This window comes from Pipistrellus kuhlii, unplaced genomic scaffold (genome assembly GCF_014108245.1).
Source record: "Pipistrellus kuhlii isolate mPipKuh1 unplaced genomic scaffold, mPipKuh1.p scaffold_m20_p_6, whole genome shotgun sequence".
Classification (NCBI taxonomy): domain Eukaryota; kingdom Metazoa; phylum Chordata; class Mammalia; order Chiroptera; family Vespertilionidae; genus Pipistrellus; species Pipistrellus kuhlii.
In genome coordinates, this window is record NW_023425562.1 from 12,685,959 (window position 1) to 12,702,848 (window position 16,890).

The 16,890-nt window shown below is 36.1% G+C and overlaps 1 protein-coding gene across 3 annotated transcripts in view; it reads right to left on the bottom strand.

Moving 5' to 3' along the window:
- Positions 1–16,890, bottom strand: part of SYT4 (synaptotagmin 4) — a 234,883-nt gene that overhangs the window by 23,563 nt on the left and 194,430 nt on the right. For all 3 annotated transcript variants that reach the window (XM_045574428.1, XM_036418807.2, XM_045574429.1), the window contains one exon: positions 9,706–9,840. The gene's annotated coding sequence lies outside the window, so the exon portion shown is untranslated. The remainder of the gene's footprint in view (positions 1–9,705; positions 9,841–16,890) is intronic.

Genomic DNA, 16,890 nt, shown 5'->3' on the forward strand with positions numbered 1-16,890 from the left:
CTCTTATAAATCTGTGTTATAAATACATTCATAAATTTAATTGAACATGGTCACTTGACCAGTTAGAGATTCTAACAGGAATAAACCTCTATCTTGATTGCTTCAAGGTATTAGTTGGGGGAAGAGGTATAAATTAACCTGTGTAGTAACTTGGTATAGTGAAAAGAATGCTTGGATAAAATGGCAAAAACAGGCGACCTGCGTACCAAGTGTGTGATGTTTCTTATTCCTGGGAATACAGCTTGATGACATTCCCCACACTTTCTTCTTCTTTTTTAAAATATATTTTTATTTATTCCATAGAAGAAGGAAGAGGGAGAAAGAGATAGAAACATCAATGATTCACACCTCCCACTTGGGACCAAGCCCATAACCTGGGCATGTGCCCTGACTAGGAATCAAATCTCCTGGTTCATAGGTTAGTACTCATCCACTGAGCAACACCCTCCAGGACCCATCTTTTCTTGACATGAAACTGAGTTTTACAAATGTAACATATATGGGAATGATGCATGCCACTTCCAGGCTTGGCCACTATACATTTACATATTTTTTCTTATAATCGCTTGATCCAGACAAGACAGTAGAAGCTGCTGGGGAAGCCGATGTACTTTACCCTCACTTGGAGAGAATTGCCCATTGGGTAGGACTTCAACTGAGTGATAAAGTTCTGTCATGTCAGTTATTACGCATGCTGGCATTTGTTGCAACAAAAACATTAATTAATATAGCTAGAATTTTGAAGAGTTGAATTCTGGTATGGGTTCTATCATCAGATGGGGATGAGGCTTAAACTCAGATAAGGCTAATCATGCCGTGTTGTGTCACAGCATCTCCTTGGTAAAATGGCACTAATTAGCTTTTCTAACCCATCACCCAGAATCACAAGAGAGCCCTAATGAGATAATGGATCTGAGAGAACATTGAAAAGCATGACATATGATATGTGAACAAGGCAATATAAAATAATTTGGGGTGCCCCAGGTCTCTGAAAGTACCAGTAAATTGAATTGACACATCCACTCTGAACAACAGATCTTTGCTTCTTCTACAGAGAAATGATTTTCTGCTCCGTTTCTGAAATTCTAATTAATATAGATGAAGCCACAGGATGTTCTGCAGGGAGAGTTAGAATGTGGTTCCAGAGAGCCCTGCCTCTCACACCACAGATGGAGATGCTCTCCTGTGCACAATTGTTCAAAGGAAGACACTAAATTAAAGAGTAAAGTTCAGCATAACCTAATCTATGACCTCACTCAGGTCTTAACCAGATTAATCTCACTGCCTGTAGTGGAACGCAGATGAGAAAAACACCAAAGTGGGATGTGAACACTCAGCAAGATGGTGCTGAAATGGCCTGCCTCTGAACACCAAGGTCAGTGCTTTGAAATTCACTAATCTGCTTTTCCATTTCTTTCCTTTTAACTGCTTATGTAGAATTGCCTTTGCAATGTTTAATATAGGTATTCTTTTTTAACCTAAAAGGCAGCAATATTGATTTAAATTTTTTTGTGAGATGTAGAAAAATTTTCATATCGCAGTCATTAGATTTAAAATACACACTGTTAAAAATTACCTTCTCCTCAGCCAGTGTGCCTTAGTGGTTGAGCTTCAACCTATGAACCAGGAGGTCACAGTTCATTTCCCAGTCAGGGCACATGCCTGTATTTTGGTCTCAATCCCTAGTAGGGGGGCATGCAGGAAGCAGCCAATCAATGATTCACTCTCTTCATTGATGTTTCTACCCCTCACTGTCCCTTCCTCTCTGAAATCAATAAAAATATATCTTAAAAAAAATTACCTCCTAATGGAGTAAGACAAGTTATTTCCTTACAAGTTGGCTATATCTGAGGCATCACTGTACATGTTCCAAAGTTTCACCCCTCTCATTCCAGACCCTACTTCACACATACCTTCTTCAGCAATATAAATACAGTGCTCCAAGCTCCCATTTCAATAATGTTGTGTTGATTTTTAAGTATGTACATTTAAAAAAAAACTTTTTGGTTTTATTTTATAAAAAGGGCGTCATAATATATATAATCTTCTAAGAATGAGTATTTTCACTTAATAATATATTGTGAAGGCTCATTCCTGTGATGTTATATCACTGTAGCCTGTTTTTGATGTTTGTATATGGGGGTAGGCAAAAACATACAAAAACAAACAAACGACAACAAAAAACCTCAACCAAAGATGTCCCCATCCTAACCCCCAGAACCTGAGAATATGTTACACTACATGGTAAAGGATAATTAAAGGCATAGGTGAAAATAAGGTTGCTAAGGTCCTTGTGATGTGGAGATTATTTTGGATTATCTGCATGGGTCCTGTGTTATCACAAGCATTCTTACAAATAGAAGAAGGGGGCTGGAGAAAGCATATCAGAGTCATTCCACATGAGAAAGACACCACCAGGCATTGATGGCTTTGAAGATGGAAGAAAGCAATGAGCCAAAGAACTGCAGGAAACCACTAAAAACCTGGAAAAGGCAACAAATTGATGCTTCCTTAGAAAGAAACACAACCCTGCTGACACCTTGATTTTAGCCCAGTGAGACTATTTCAGATTTCTGACCTCCACAGTAGTACAATAATTTGTTTGTGCTTTTTTGAGGCACTGCATATTTGGTAACTTGTTACATCAGCACATATATGTTTATACTGTAATTTGCTATTCTACTCTCCCATTGAGGTACAGTTGTGTTGTTTCTATGCTGTTGCTACTCTTCATGATGATTCTGATAATGGTAATGTACACATCTCTTTTTGCCCAGGTACAAGTTTTTCTTGTATGTGTTTACTTAGACACAAAATTGCTTGGTCAGTGGATATAAGAACAGTCTACTAGATAAATGGTCAAAAGAGATAAATTGAAATCATTATCCCAAATGCTTATAAATACTTGTATTCTATTATAATAAATGTATATCAAAATATCTCCTCTTGTCATTGTTAAACTTTTTTTTTTCTAATTGAGTTCAAAATGTTAACTCATTGAAATCCTAATTTGCAATTATCTAATTGTAGCTGATGTTTATCAAATTTTAGCTTGTTTACTGGTCATATGGATTCCTTTTTCTAGAAATGTTTGTTTTGCACCCCTGAGATGAAAATAGAAACTCTTGTCTAATTTACCTGATATTTCTAAAGCTGCATGAGAGGGTCAGAGAGTACAATGCTCACCTCACCCTGATATTCTACAAACTCTGATGCTTTTAAGGAGGTAAGGAGATGCAGAATGTTTTCACTACATCATTTCACTGAAAACGCTCCTCTGTGGACCTTTAACCACCCTGCCTCAAAAAAATTGATTTTATTTTCTTAAGGAGTTGGGGAGAAGATTAAAATGAAAAAAAGGCGAGGAAGTTAAAATATAAGACCTGCTTTATAGAAAAGGGAAAACAGTCCAGGTCTCTTGAACAGACACCAAGACAGAATTAAGAAACAAGAATTTAATAGAAAACTACCTGAGAGGGAAAATGAGGAGGGCACCAGGCAAGGTTGGCACAGCTGTCAGTACATGATGTCAGTCTGACTCTGAGTGAAGGAAAGAGGCCTGGGTGGTTGGGTCTAGGCCTCCTAAGCCACTTTTCCCTATAAGAAATGCTTGATAAGACCTTCAAGAAATCCGCAGGCCAAAGCCAGCATCAGAGGGACACCTGTATTGTCCGAACAGATCTGCCTTAGAATTAATGCTGAACTCTCTCTCTCTGGCTGCAGATAGCCTATGGGAGATATGGCTTCAGTGCAAAAGCAGTCCTGGATATCAAAGCTCAGCCTCTTGGGCCTTTGGTCATCCATGTTCCCTGTGATTGGAGGTATAGGAAGCCCTTTAACAAGCTGGGAATAATTTGAATATCAGATTTCTGGCCCATCAATGATGGGCATTTTCAAAGTAAAGAATAATGTGGTCAGAAAGGAATTTGGGAAGATGACCTGAGCATTTCAGTTCTTTTGACTAAAGAGGACTCAATAGACATAAACTTTACCTATTATAAATGATAACCAAAGGATGTTTTAAAAATAAAACTTATGTACGGATATGAAGTTGGTGAATAAATGCCAGCAAACACAACACCCTTTGACTTCTGAAATCCTGTTATGGATTTCAAGTACCCTTAGTATTTATAACATTAATTTAGACCTGAGTTAGGGTGTCTTTCTCTGGAAAGGGCCAGAGAACAACTACTGTAGATTTGGAAGGCCAGGTATTATATCACAATTATTCAATGTCACCTTTTAGTGTGAAAGCATTCATAGATAAAGAGGCATGGCTGGATTCCAATAAAACTTTATTTACAAAAGCAGGTGTCCACCTGGTTTGGCTCACAGGCCACTGTTTATAGCCACTGATTTAGAATTTCAGATAAATTACATCAGATCATACTGATACTAAGGAGTTCAAGAGATAGGTGTGTGCATTAAAGAACGGGCTCTAGCATGGAACTCTGGGAACATCACTACATAAAGGAAGGATGAAGGAAGAGGCATTGAAGAAAAACATACATAACTTTTCTTTTGCATTACCTTTTTAATCTTCTTTTTTATGTTGAGGTTTTCTAGGGTCCTATTATCCTTTCATTTGGGGAACATATTAAGGTTGCTTTATGTTTTTCTCTTGGCTATTGTATCTATTTTTTATCTTTACTCCAAGTTAAATAATTTTTTTTCCAGAAAGTTCAGCCATTTCTTTTCAGAAATTCTGACTTATATTCCAATTGATCATACATAAGATCAGCTCCAGACAATATAAACTTAATACGTTTAACTCAGCTAATTTTCTTTTAAAAAATATATTTTATTGATTTTTTTACAGGAAGGATGGGAGAGGGATAGAAAGTCAGAAACATTGATGAGAGACTAACATCAATTAGCTGCCTGCTGTACACCTCCTACTGGGGATGTGCCTGCAACCAAGGTACATGCCCTTGACCGGAGTTGAACCTGGAACCTTTCAGTGCACAGGCCAACACTCTATCTACTGAGCCTAACCAGTTTGAGCATCTCAACTAATTTTCTTATCCAACCAACATCTTCAACCTCTGTACTCTCAAGGAAAACTAACACTTTGAACATCAAGCCTGTGTAGTTCCCTCAGTCTCATATGCAATCAACAAACTGAGATCATGGCCTCTCCTTAAATATGTGTCCCTCTCTTTTTATAATTTATTTTCCATAAATTCAATATTTCTTGCCTTGGAATATTGAAAACATATCTGGTCTATTTAGTGCCTCCTAATTTCTGTCCATCCTCCAGAATAATCTCACTTAAATATAGTTGTATTGAACATTTAGAACTATTTATTTCTCAACACCTCCAACCCCAACAGTTATGTGCATCATGAGATTTAACAGCAACTGTTTGGAGTCTGTCTGAAGACCCATGTTGCCTACCATTCAAAGAGCACTGAACAATATTTAAGATCAAAGCTGACAGAGAGGAAGAATTTCTCAAATATTTTATTGAATTATTTTCCCAAATCTTATTCGTTCAATGTCATTCTCCTCTTAGCATATAATTTCTACATCTATTTGATGGAAGAAAGTAAAAAGAACTTCTTGGGAAAAGTTGCTACTATAAGGTTACAGCTTCTTATCCATTCTAAGTCTCAATCATCTAAGTTTCAAATTTTTATTACAGTCATTTTCTTTTCCTCCCTAACTATAAGAAAAAAGGTTTATTTAGAAATACACAGTGATAGAACGAGGTGAGCCAACTGGTCTGAATGGGCTCAGGAAACAAGTTAAAGGAACAAAAAAAGGGCCCCTGGAATTTAGGAGAAATAAGCAGAGGTAATGCACCACAGGAAGCAGTAAGGGAAAGATGCAGGTGTACTCCAGAGAGGTAGCACACTCCAGTCATTCCAACAGCTTTGTTTGGAAAGAGTTATGCCTGATCTCAACTGACCGGAAGAGAAGAGAGGAAATAAATACAATATATATTTGATCCTTATTCAAAATCAATTTCTTTAAGGTGAAATTTTTATTGTACCTTTTCTATGTGTAGATATATTTAGATGTACAAATACCACTGCGTTACAAATGCCTATAGTATTCAGTACAGTAACATGCTGTACAAGCTTGTAGCCTAGAAGCAATTGGCTATACCAAATAGCCCAGGTGTATAATAGGTTATGCTATCTAGATTTGTGTTAAGTACACTCTGTTTGCACACTGACAAAATCACCTAAGGACACATTACTCAGAATGTATCCCCATTATTAAGTGACATATATGACTGTATAGTTTTAGGAAATCCAGAATAATATTTTCCCTTAGGCTTCAGATTTGAAAAGAGAGCCTAGCACTAGACAACAGAGAGCCTCAAATGGTAAAGTAGGACATTTATACTTTTTATATTAGTATAGTTGTAATATCCCTTCATCATTAAAAAATTGAGTATACTCCTCACTATATGAATATTTATTCATTCATAAGTTATATACATGTGGAACAAATACATTCAATTTTACATATACTTCTCCAGAGAGACATTCAGAAAATACTTTCTAACTCATTTTATACTTTTGATACCTAAACCTCTCAAGAAAATATGAGAAAAGAAAATTATGGACCAATCTTGATCAAGAATATAAATGACAACATTTACTAGTAAATGAAATGTAATTGAACTAAATCTAGCAATGTATTTTAAAGAATGATAAGGTTCAATTAAACTCAGAAATGTAAATCTGGTTTAATATTAAGAAAATCAAGTAATATAATTTACTACATGAAAGGATTAAAAGAGAGAAACTATATCTGCAAGTCAATATATGTAAAAAATGAATAAAATTTAACAACCTACTGAGGACCAGAAAAAGAAAAACTAAATTCCTTTATGGCAAAATAGGAAAGGAACAGATTTTTTTTATTCTGCTGAAAATTATCCATAAACTACTCAAGGCAAACCTCATACTAAATACTCTGTTTCCCTGAAAATAAGACAGTGTATTATTTTAATTTTTTTCCCAAAGTTGTGCTAGGTCTTATTTTCAGGGGATGTCTTATCTTTCCATGTGCTAGGTCTTATTTTCGGAGGATGTCTTATTTTCGGGGAAACACGGGTAGTATTTTCTCTATATTATGAACCCGAATGTGCACTATTGCCTCATTTATTCAATAATATTCTAGGAGTTTTGGCTAGGGTTTTATTATGAGAAAAATACTATAGAAATGTAATTGTTGAAAGGAAAGACATAAAATTGCTGTTATCCTTAAGAGAAAAAAATATATAATGTAAAACTTCAGTAGGATTATAGTAGTTGAAATGGACTAGATTATTCTGTAATAACATAGAACCACACAATTACAGAAGCTTAAAAACAAAAAAGCTATATTTTACTCATAGTTCATGTCTAACAGGGGTGAGCCAGAACGTGCTTATTCATTTTCTCAGGGACCCCAGCTGCTGGTGACCCAATTGAGACACAAGCTTCCATACATGCTTTTCAAGATATTCTTGTTGTGAGAGTGAAAATGCAAATTGAAGTTGATCACCAACATTACATTTTATCCACCTACAAGTATCAAGTGTCACTTCCAGTCACATTTTATTTCATTGGTGAAGGCAAATCAAGAATATGCTTAACTGCAAATGGTGGAACCCTACCATGTTCCCATATTGAAAGTTTAGTAAACACCAATAATGGTTAACATTAGATTCTGCATGTCAAATATTATACCTAACAAGACTTGTGTTTAACAAAATTGGATATATATATATATATATATATATATATATATATATATATATATATATATATTGGGTCGGCAACTAGGTAATTGCGGATTTTTTAAAGAAAATCAAAGACAATTTTTTTCATGGAACTAAATAACTGTATTCTGTAATGTATTGCCCATTTTGATCAATGACCTTTTGCCATCTTTCAGGCAGCATCATAATCCCACGTTCAAAAAACTTCTGGTTTTTATTAGCAAAAAACTGAATCAGGTACGATTTGACATCATCATCATTATTGAAATTTTTACCATTCAAGGAGTTTTGTAAAGATCGAAACAAAAAGTAATCAGATGGTGCAAGGTCAGGACTATATGGTGGATGTGGCAAAACATCCCAACCAAGCTCCATTAATTTTTGCCGAGTGACCAAAGATGTGTGTGGCCTTGCATTGTCATGATGGAATACAACACCTTTTTGATTTGTCAATTCGGGCCGCTTTTCTTCAACTGCATTGTTTAATTTCGTTAGTTGTTCAATGTAGACATCAGAATTGATCGTTCGGTGGGTGGTAAGAGTTCAAAGTAGACAATTCCTTTGTAATCCCACCAAACTGATAACAAAACCTTCTTTTGATGAATATCAGCTTTTGATGTTGTTTGAGTTGGTTCACCTGGCCTGCTCCACGATCTTTTCCGCTTGATATTGTTGTAAACAACCCATTTTTCATCGCCAGTTATCAGTCGTTTTAAAAATGGATCATTTTCATTACGTTTCTTTAGCAAATCGCAGCTGCTAATGCGTTGCGTTAACTGTGATTCTTTCAGTTCGTGAGGAACCCATATATCGAGTTTTTGAACATAGCCAAGTTGTTTTAAGTGATTTTCAATGCATGTACTATATGTGATACATGAAGCTTCTCTGCAATCTCACGTGTTGTACTGTGACAGTCCGAATTGATTATTGCTTTGATTAGGGCGTCATCAACTTCAACTGGACGACCAGAGCGTTTTTCATCTTTGAGTAAAAAATCACCAGAACGAAATTTGGCAAACCAATTTTGACACTGCCGTTCTTTTAAGGCTTTGTCACCATAAACAGCACATAACTTTTTATGAGCTTGCGATGCGTTTTTCCCTTTGCAGAAATAAAAAAGCAAAATATGACGAAAATGTTCCTTTTGATTTTCCATTTTTCAACGAACGCCAAACGAAAACTACAAAACAGATCAAAAAACTTTTTTTACTGATTAACAGCTGAATAGCCAACTATCAAATAACTAAATGTGTTTTACATTTGTACTACATCTGCAAACCTAAAAATTCAACTGAAGCCATATATGTGTGAAACCCGCAATTACGTAGTTGCCGATCCAATATATATATATATATATATATATATATATATATATATATATATATATATATATATATAATGTGTATAACTGTTATATTTATAATTTTTATGGCAACTGCACATTCACTAGCAACAGTTAGAAACTATAATTTAAAAATACTCATTTAATAATGTATAAAATATATAAACTTTTAGAAATAGGTCTAGCCAAAGATGCAAGGCTGGAATCAACAAAATTATAATACTTTGTTAAGAGAAATTAAATAAGGTTTAAATAAATAGAAGGATAAAATAAGCTACTAGAAGTCTATGGATCTGTATACTTAATACTAAATAAATCAGCCTAACTTGGTCCTTGTGTTTCTTTGTTTTAAAACATCTAACAAATGGTATATAACATTATAGGAAGAAAGAAGAAGAAAAATTCCTTGAGAAAACCAACCAGATAGTATAATTTGTCCTACCAAATAAGATGAAGTTTTAGTAGTACCTAAGATTAGCATTTGAAGTAGAGCTACATAATAGAGCCTAAGAAAACCCATATATGTATTTGGAAATATAATTTATAAAGTTGTTGATCATGTATTGGAGAACATTGATAAGAGTGTGGATTTCATAATAAATGAGGTTTAAATACATTATCCAAATTAAAATTTAATGCTTACCTATACCAAACATCCTTGTCCATGTCTGAAGCTTTCATTAAAAGACCCACCAAACTCTATCATTGATCTTCTCTCCTTCATTACTCCTTTAGGTCATTAGATGTTCATTATGTTGGTGGACAGGGAGATTTTCTCCTGAAATTGACAAATCAATAGCATTTAATATTCTAAAACTCTATTGCCTTTGCCATTAATTTACAATGTTCCTTTGAAACACACACACACACACACACACACACACACACACACAACCTTCATTTTTTTTCTGGACCTGCCTTAAAGCCATGCTTAGAGGGAGAAAGAAAACCATCCAGTATTCTATGCCTAAAGCATGGGGGGGGTCTACAATTAAAAAAAAAATCCTTGGAAAGACAACATATTAATTATTATAGACCCACAAAAAATTGGAGACATAAGCACACTTTGGAACCTGATTATAATTTCCCATTTTTGAGGCATTAGGTTCTTGTTGGGGGGAGAGAGGGGGATGCATGGGCAGAGGAATAGGCAACAACATATGCATTCAAATAATATTAAAAAGTAAAGATTGCAGCAATATAATGTAATGAGAAAATCGCCAAGATTTTGAGTATTGGTTGCTGGTAGACTCATCCCATTAGTGATAAAAATGAGATCAAGGGTGGTCATGAAGGGAACTAGGTTTAATGGTAAAGGTGATGCAATCAGAAATAGCCAACAAGTCTTTAGAAAGGTAAGATTAAAACCCAGGGTCAAAACTGAGCTTCAACATGAAAATCCATATCTATTTACATGATTATGATCAGTAAATACTGGTTAATTCCAGGAATATATATGGGCCTGATTGAATTTGTTGAACTAACAAACCCTATCTTTTATGGGATCTAGTCTTGTTAACAGTGAGAATTATTTACCTAGACTAAATCTGACAGCAGTTCTCCATCTGTTAAAAAGAAAGAAATAAAGAAAGAATTAAAGAATTAACCCAGCTGGCATGGCTCAGTGGTTGAGCATCAATTTATGAACCAGGAGGTTCCATTTCAGGTCAAAGCACATGCCTGGCTTGTAGGCTCAATCCCCAGTGTGGGGTATGCAGGAGGCAGCCAATCAATAATTCTCTAACATCATTAATGTTTCTATATCTTCTTCCCCCGCTCCCTTCCACTATAAATAAATAAATAAATAAACAAACAAACAAATAAATAAATAAAAAGAAAATAAAAAATCCAAAGAAAAATGCAGCTTGATTGGCTGATACAAAAGTGATACTAGACAAGACACAAAGACTTTTTAACTTCATTCATGATGGTAATCATGAGTAATAGTGCTCATTGTATTTAAACATTATGATGTCCTTGTTTATTATAATTCCATCAAAACCTAACTCTGAATATTACTAACATGTTACTGCTTGAAGATAAGTTAAACTGAATGCCAATGGAAATAAATAAAGAACACTAATTTGAAATATATATATTTGCATTCCTTCTTAATACAGCCTAAATGTTTTTATCTTTTTGCAATTTATCTTATTAATAGAGAAGATATACATTGAGTGGCCAGATTATTATGATCTCTGAATGCATAATAATCTGGCCTCAGTGTATATGTAATGGAATATTGCACAGCAAAAAAAAAAAAAATTCATATTTGGGACAACATGGATGGATCTAGAGGGCATTATGCTAAGTGAAATATGTCAAGCAGAGATAGGCAAATGCCATGAGGTTTCACCTACATATAAACTCTAAAAAAAGGAAACAAATGAAAAAAAAACATACAAAAAACAAAGCAAACTCATAGAAACAGAGGCCAAAGGGATGATTACCAGAACGGAAAGGGTAAAGGACAGGTGAAAAGGTGAAGGAGATTGTAGTTAAAGACATTGACAAGTTTGCAAGGTGGGATGATCGCTTGGCAAGGTATAAATCACTATACTGTACACCTAAAACTAATATAATCAGCATAATATTGTATACCAACTATACTTAAATAAGAAATAAAGAAAATGAAAGGCTAAACAATAGAATTTTCATCTATATAATTACAAAAAAAAATCACAGAAAAGCAGGGAGAGTAGAACCTACAGGTGTGGGAGCAGGGAGAGAATATTTTGAAGGAGAATCTCAGGACAAGGCACTGGCAAATGTATTAAGAAAGAGAATTATGCCCAGCAGTATGGCTCAGTGGATCGAGCATGTCCAATGCACACCAAGAGGCTCCATCTCCAACAGGGACATGCAGGCGATAGATGAGTAATGTTTCTCTCTCATCGGTGTTACTTCCTCTCTCTCCCCTCCTCTTTCTAAAATCAATAAAGACATATTTTTAAAAAGAAAGAGAATGATGAAATTCTTCTAAGGTACTTATATGTGGGTGTAGGTTTTAATTATGCCATTATATGCACAGGTTTGTACTTACATAAATATACATCATATGTGGAGACAATTATTTTAATGGGGGTATTTAGAAAACACCTCCAGCAGAGTCCAAAGTAAATTGTGTGGTGCATTACACTTACCAGGGCATGTTATTTTAGCTAATGCATTTACCTTTATGGTAATTATCAACCACTTATGTTTTATGGGTAAAGCCCTATGGCATAATGCTCAGTCGACTTTGCATAACTATGATGATTTGCACTCCTTCTTAATACAGCCTAAATGTTTTTATCTTTTTGCAATTTATCTTATTCTCTAGTGGCGGTTCAAAATATTGGGCCTGCGTCCAAGATATTGTTGCAGAATATGAGTTCTCCAATAGTACTAATAAAATGTGCACTTTCTTGATTTATTTTTTTTTCTGCTCTCTTGCTTCAATAGCTGAACATTTCTTCAGCTAGGATTTAGTTAATTAAAAAGCCTGTAGCAGGGCACAGGATATGCCCACAAGAAAACCTCAAACAGTGCAGATGGCCCCACCTCTGCACTCAGAAGCAGAAAAGCAGTGTGTGAAACAGCTGTGGGCTGGGAGGCTCTGGGTGGGCTCTGCCTTCTGGCATGCAATAAGAAGAGTGAATCTGATTGAACCTCTGGTGCTCAGATCAATTAATGCCATGCTAAACAGCTTTCCAGATGCAGGAGTGTTCAGAATTTCCTCTTTGCAGCCATAATTTTTTGCTGAAGTCATGTGCCACCTGGAATGATGCATGTGCTACATATTGCCCAGAAAGCTGTGGTTCTGTGAATGTGGCTACAGCGGATGCACAAATTGGAGGAAGAAGAGGCAATGGTCCCTATGTGTTTTCTAAGAGCCCCCACTTGATCTCTATAGAGAAACCTTAAGATGTGGGGTTGCACCTTTACTCCTTTTTCCTTCCAGGTCCTCATATACCAGAATTTTGGGAGAGTCTAGCATTCTATAGCTTAATTGCAATCAGCTTTTACCTTATATTGTAGAAGCAATAAATATCGACCCACTGGAAATGCATTCCAAAGTACTCCCCTGTCCTCAATTGCAAACACAAAGAATCGAATTACTAAGGGGCACAGAATTCAGCTTCTCCTCCTCTTCCTCCTCTTTTTCTTTCTTTTTTCTTTCTTTCTTTCTCTCTTTCTTTCTTTTCTTTTCCTTTTTTCTTTTTTATTTATTTTTTAGCATAAGGAATCTAGCTGTAAAAGCAAACTGAAAATCAAATCAATAACCCCATGATAGTCTCAAGGGCCTGTTAGAGGAAAAGATATCTCAACCCAAGAAATACAAAACTGGTTGAGGTACAGTCTCCACACACCAGTGATTGAACCAACTGTTTGGATATCACTTTGAAATTAGACATAATTCAGAGAAGATTGTTCTTATGATTATTTTATCTTTGTATAGGTAAGTTACCACTCTACCCTACAAATCAGCCAATGAACAATCAGAACATTAACAAAGAAAAAAATGAGATGAAATAGTCCCAACAGCTATTTCCAATCAATTTCCTTCTATGCTTGTCTTCAACACTCTATGTAATTTAGATAGATTTCTGTTACCCTTGTTATGCATTGGTGAAGAGTGAGAGTTTGTTTGAACTGAAGAATTCAGGGTAATGTGAAGCTTTTATCTCACAGAGCATTGTTTGCATAATAAATAATTAAGAAATTAATAACAACTAAATGACTGGTTTTACAGGGAAAAATGTATTTGTATCTAAAAGAGAATCATCTTCTACTGAGAGAGCTTATTATACTTCATTTATAAGCCAACAATGTAGTTACAGTATTTATCTATCACTGTAATAAGAAAACAACAGCAGCTTTTGTCCCTAATTACAATTATGGTGTTTTTTATTCAAGAACTAAACACAGATTTTTATTTTTAAAATGCCTTCATTTTTGCTGCTTAAATTAGGAATGAATTGATATACAAGTCACTGTGTCAAGACTCAGAGTAGAAATGCAATCAGGGTTTAGGTAACAAATGAGCAAGAACACATGATCATTATAGCTGTTAGTAGAAAACCCTTCAATAAAGCCCTTATTCTCATTTCATTTATGTGTCTACATTACAACTTTGCATCTAAGAGACTTAAATAGCAGGTGAAAAACCCATGAGCCATCTATACTAATAAAATTGTAAAATGTTAATTAGTCCAGACATCTTCTGGATATCCTTCCGGACAAAGCCATAATGGCTGAGGCAGAGGTGGTTAGGGGCAACCAGGCCGGCAAGGGAGGGCAGTTAGGGGCAACCAGGCTGGCAGAGGTGAGCAGTTAGGGGTGACAAGGCTGGCAGGCAGAGTGGTTAGGGCCAAACAGGCAGACATGCAAAGTGGTTAGGGACAATCAGACAGGCAGGCAGGTGAGAGGTTAGGAGCCAGTAGTACTTGATTGTGAGAGGGATGTCCAAGGGGTCCCGGAATGAAGAGGGTGCAGGTCAAGCTAAGGGACCCCTCTCCTATGCACAAATTTTGTGCACTGGGTCTCTAGTGTTAATATAAACAAATTAATTAAATAATGTCCAGGAAGTGGTCTTTACATTGGAAACTACCCAGGCAATGCCTCTATAAAATTTATCATTTATCTTGAGTCAAACAAAAATTAGTTGAGCAAAAAGATTACACTATAATTTTTTTTCAGATGTACAACTAGTTTTAAAAAGATGTTGCATAAAATTCCAATGGGTTGGCAAGCAACAATTTTCCAAGTGATGTTCTTTACCACTTGTAACAGATGTTCTATAGCAAATATTCTTATTTTCCTTTTAACTCAAAAGTAGTTCCCCTGGCTAGATGTACTTCCAACCAATTATTAGGTCAGTAAGTCAAGTCTTAAGGTAGTGAGTCTGGGGTTATAAATGAGTTAGAAGTTTGTTACAATTATATTAATTTACATTCCTAGAAATAAAAAGCATAATGGTCAATCTTAAGAGAGAATCCATTTATAAATATATTTTACTTTCAAAAACAAAATTTCTGCTGAGATTTAAAGCTAAATTTACATACTAAAATTGGGTGCATATCCTTTATTTTATGATTAATGAATTTTTCTGGGTTGTCTATGATTGGAACTAACTGTCAGAATGCTGACATCATGGCTATGTCTTTTCAGATAAAAGGTGGGGTTCCTAGAACCTAGGTGTGTTCTGATGAATACATCAATGATGAGAGAAAATCATTGATCAGCTCTCTCCTGAATGCCCCTCATCAGGGATCGAGCCAGCAACCCAGGCATGTGCCCTGAACAGGAATTGAACCATGACCTCCTGCTTCCTAGGTCAACTCTCAACCTCTGAGCCATGCTGCCTGGGTTAAACCAAGAATTCTTACTTAATCTTTGTTTCAGGTTCAGTCCTCTTGTGAATTCCTAAAAAGTGGTGTGTGTGTGTGTGTGTGTGTGTGTGTGTGTGTGTGTGTGTGTGTGTAAAGCAAGATTTCAAAGCTTTGATTCATTTTTTTCAGAAAGAAGGCTACCCACCCTCACCACTATACACCTCTGAACTGAGGACAGACCACTGGCTAAAGAATACATGTTTCCTTTCTGATATAATGGGGAGCACACGGCTGAAGTCAGACAGGACTGGCTCCCCTGCTCTTGCTAGAAAACAGCTGATGAACTCAGCTCAGAGTCTCCAGTGTGGGGGCAGCTAGCACATGGGGTGTCTGCGAGTACTGCCGAAAGGAATATCTTCCTCCTCCAGGCTGAGGCAAGCCCTGCCAAGCCCAAGAGGGAATTCAGCTCCATGTGGCTCTGTGACTTTGTGTAGGATACCACCTACATGCTCCTTATTAATAACATAGGAATCATTTGTTCAAAACTCCTTCCTTATTAAGAGTTGGGCTGAATCTTAAGCACTGAGGGGGCAAATGTTGCCAAATCAGACACAAACTTATTTTGAATTTTATATTCTGGGTGATGGTGGTTGGAGAGTGGGGTTGGAGAGAGATGAGAATGAAAGATAACACTTAAAGGATGTCATGAAAATTTAAAGAGAAAGAAGAGAGAGGGAAAGAGAAAGGAAAGGCAGGAGAGAAGGAGGGAGGAAGGGAAGTAAAGAAGGAGGGAGGAAGGGAGGGTTAGAGAGAAAGAGAAAAGGAAAAAGAAGGGAAGGGAAGGGAAATAATCTATATAATTAACAGTTTCCTTGGCATATAGTAGGGGCTTAGATGTGGTTTTATATTCTGAAAAATGTAACATACTAGCAGAGCATTATTTGGAAAAAAAAATTCTAGGAACATTCTAGGGATTTCAGTGTTCTCATATGCCATGACACTGCAAATGCTTTTCAAATCATTAAAAGAACACAGGGCTTTAAATTACAGCCCACAAACAATTCAAAGTGATAGTTTTCACCTTTTGCATGATGTCTCATGAAAAGGTCTGAGCGTCTGGACCTAGCAATCTCCACCACAGGAAGCAGGATTCTGTATCTGTGCCCACAGGGAGGAAAGGACTGGGATTCTTAGTCTCTTCCTCTGCATCACTGCCGGTAGACAAAGGTTTAGTGTCTTCTGAGATAAGCAATATCTGTGACAAACCATTTGTATTCCTGGTTAGCCAAGGCAATGTTTAATGGAGCTGTCGATCATTTGGGGGAAAGAAGAGAAACAAAAAGAAGTGGATGCGAGAAAGAGCTTGTCCACTTCGCCCTGAAACCATTATCTTTTCCAGACAATGACATTCTGGCCCTGCTAGCAACTTTTGCAGGTGGAGGTGAGGACTTGATTTTTATTTTCCACCACAAAAGAGTGGGTGGAACTGCTGTTGCTTCTATTTCGACTCTTTA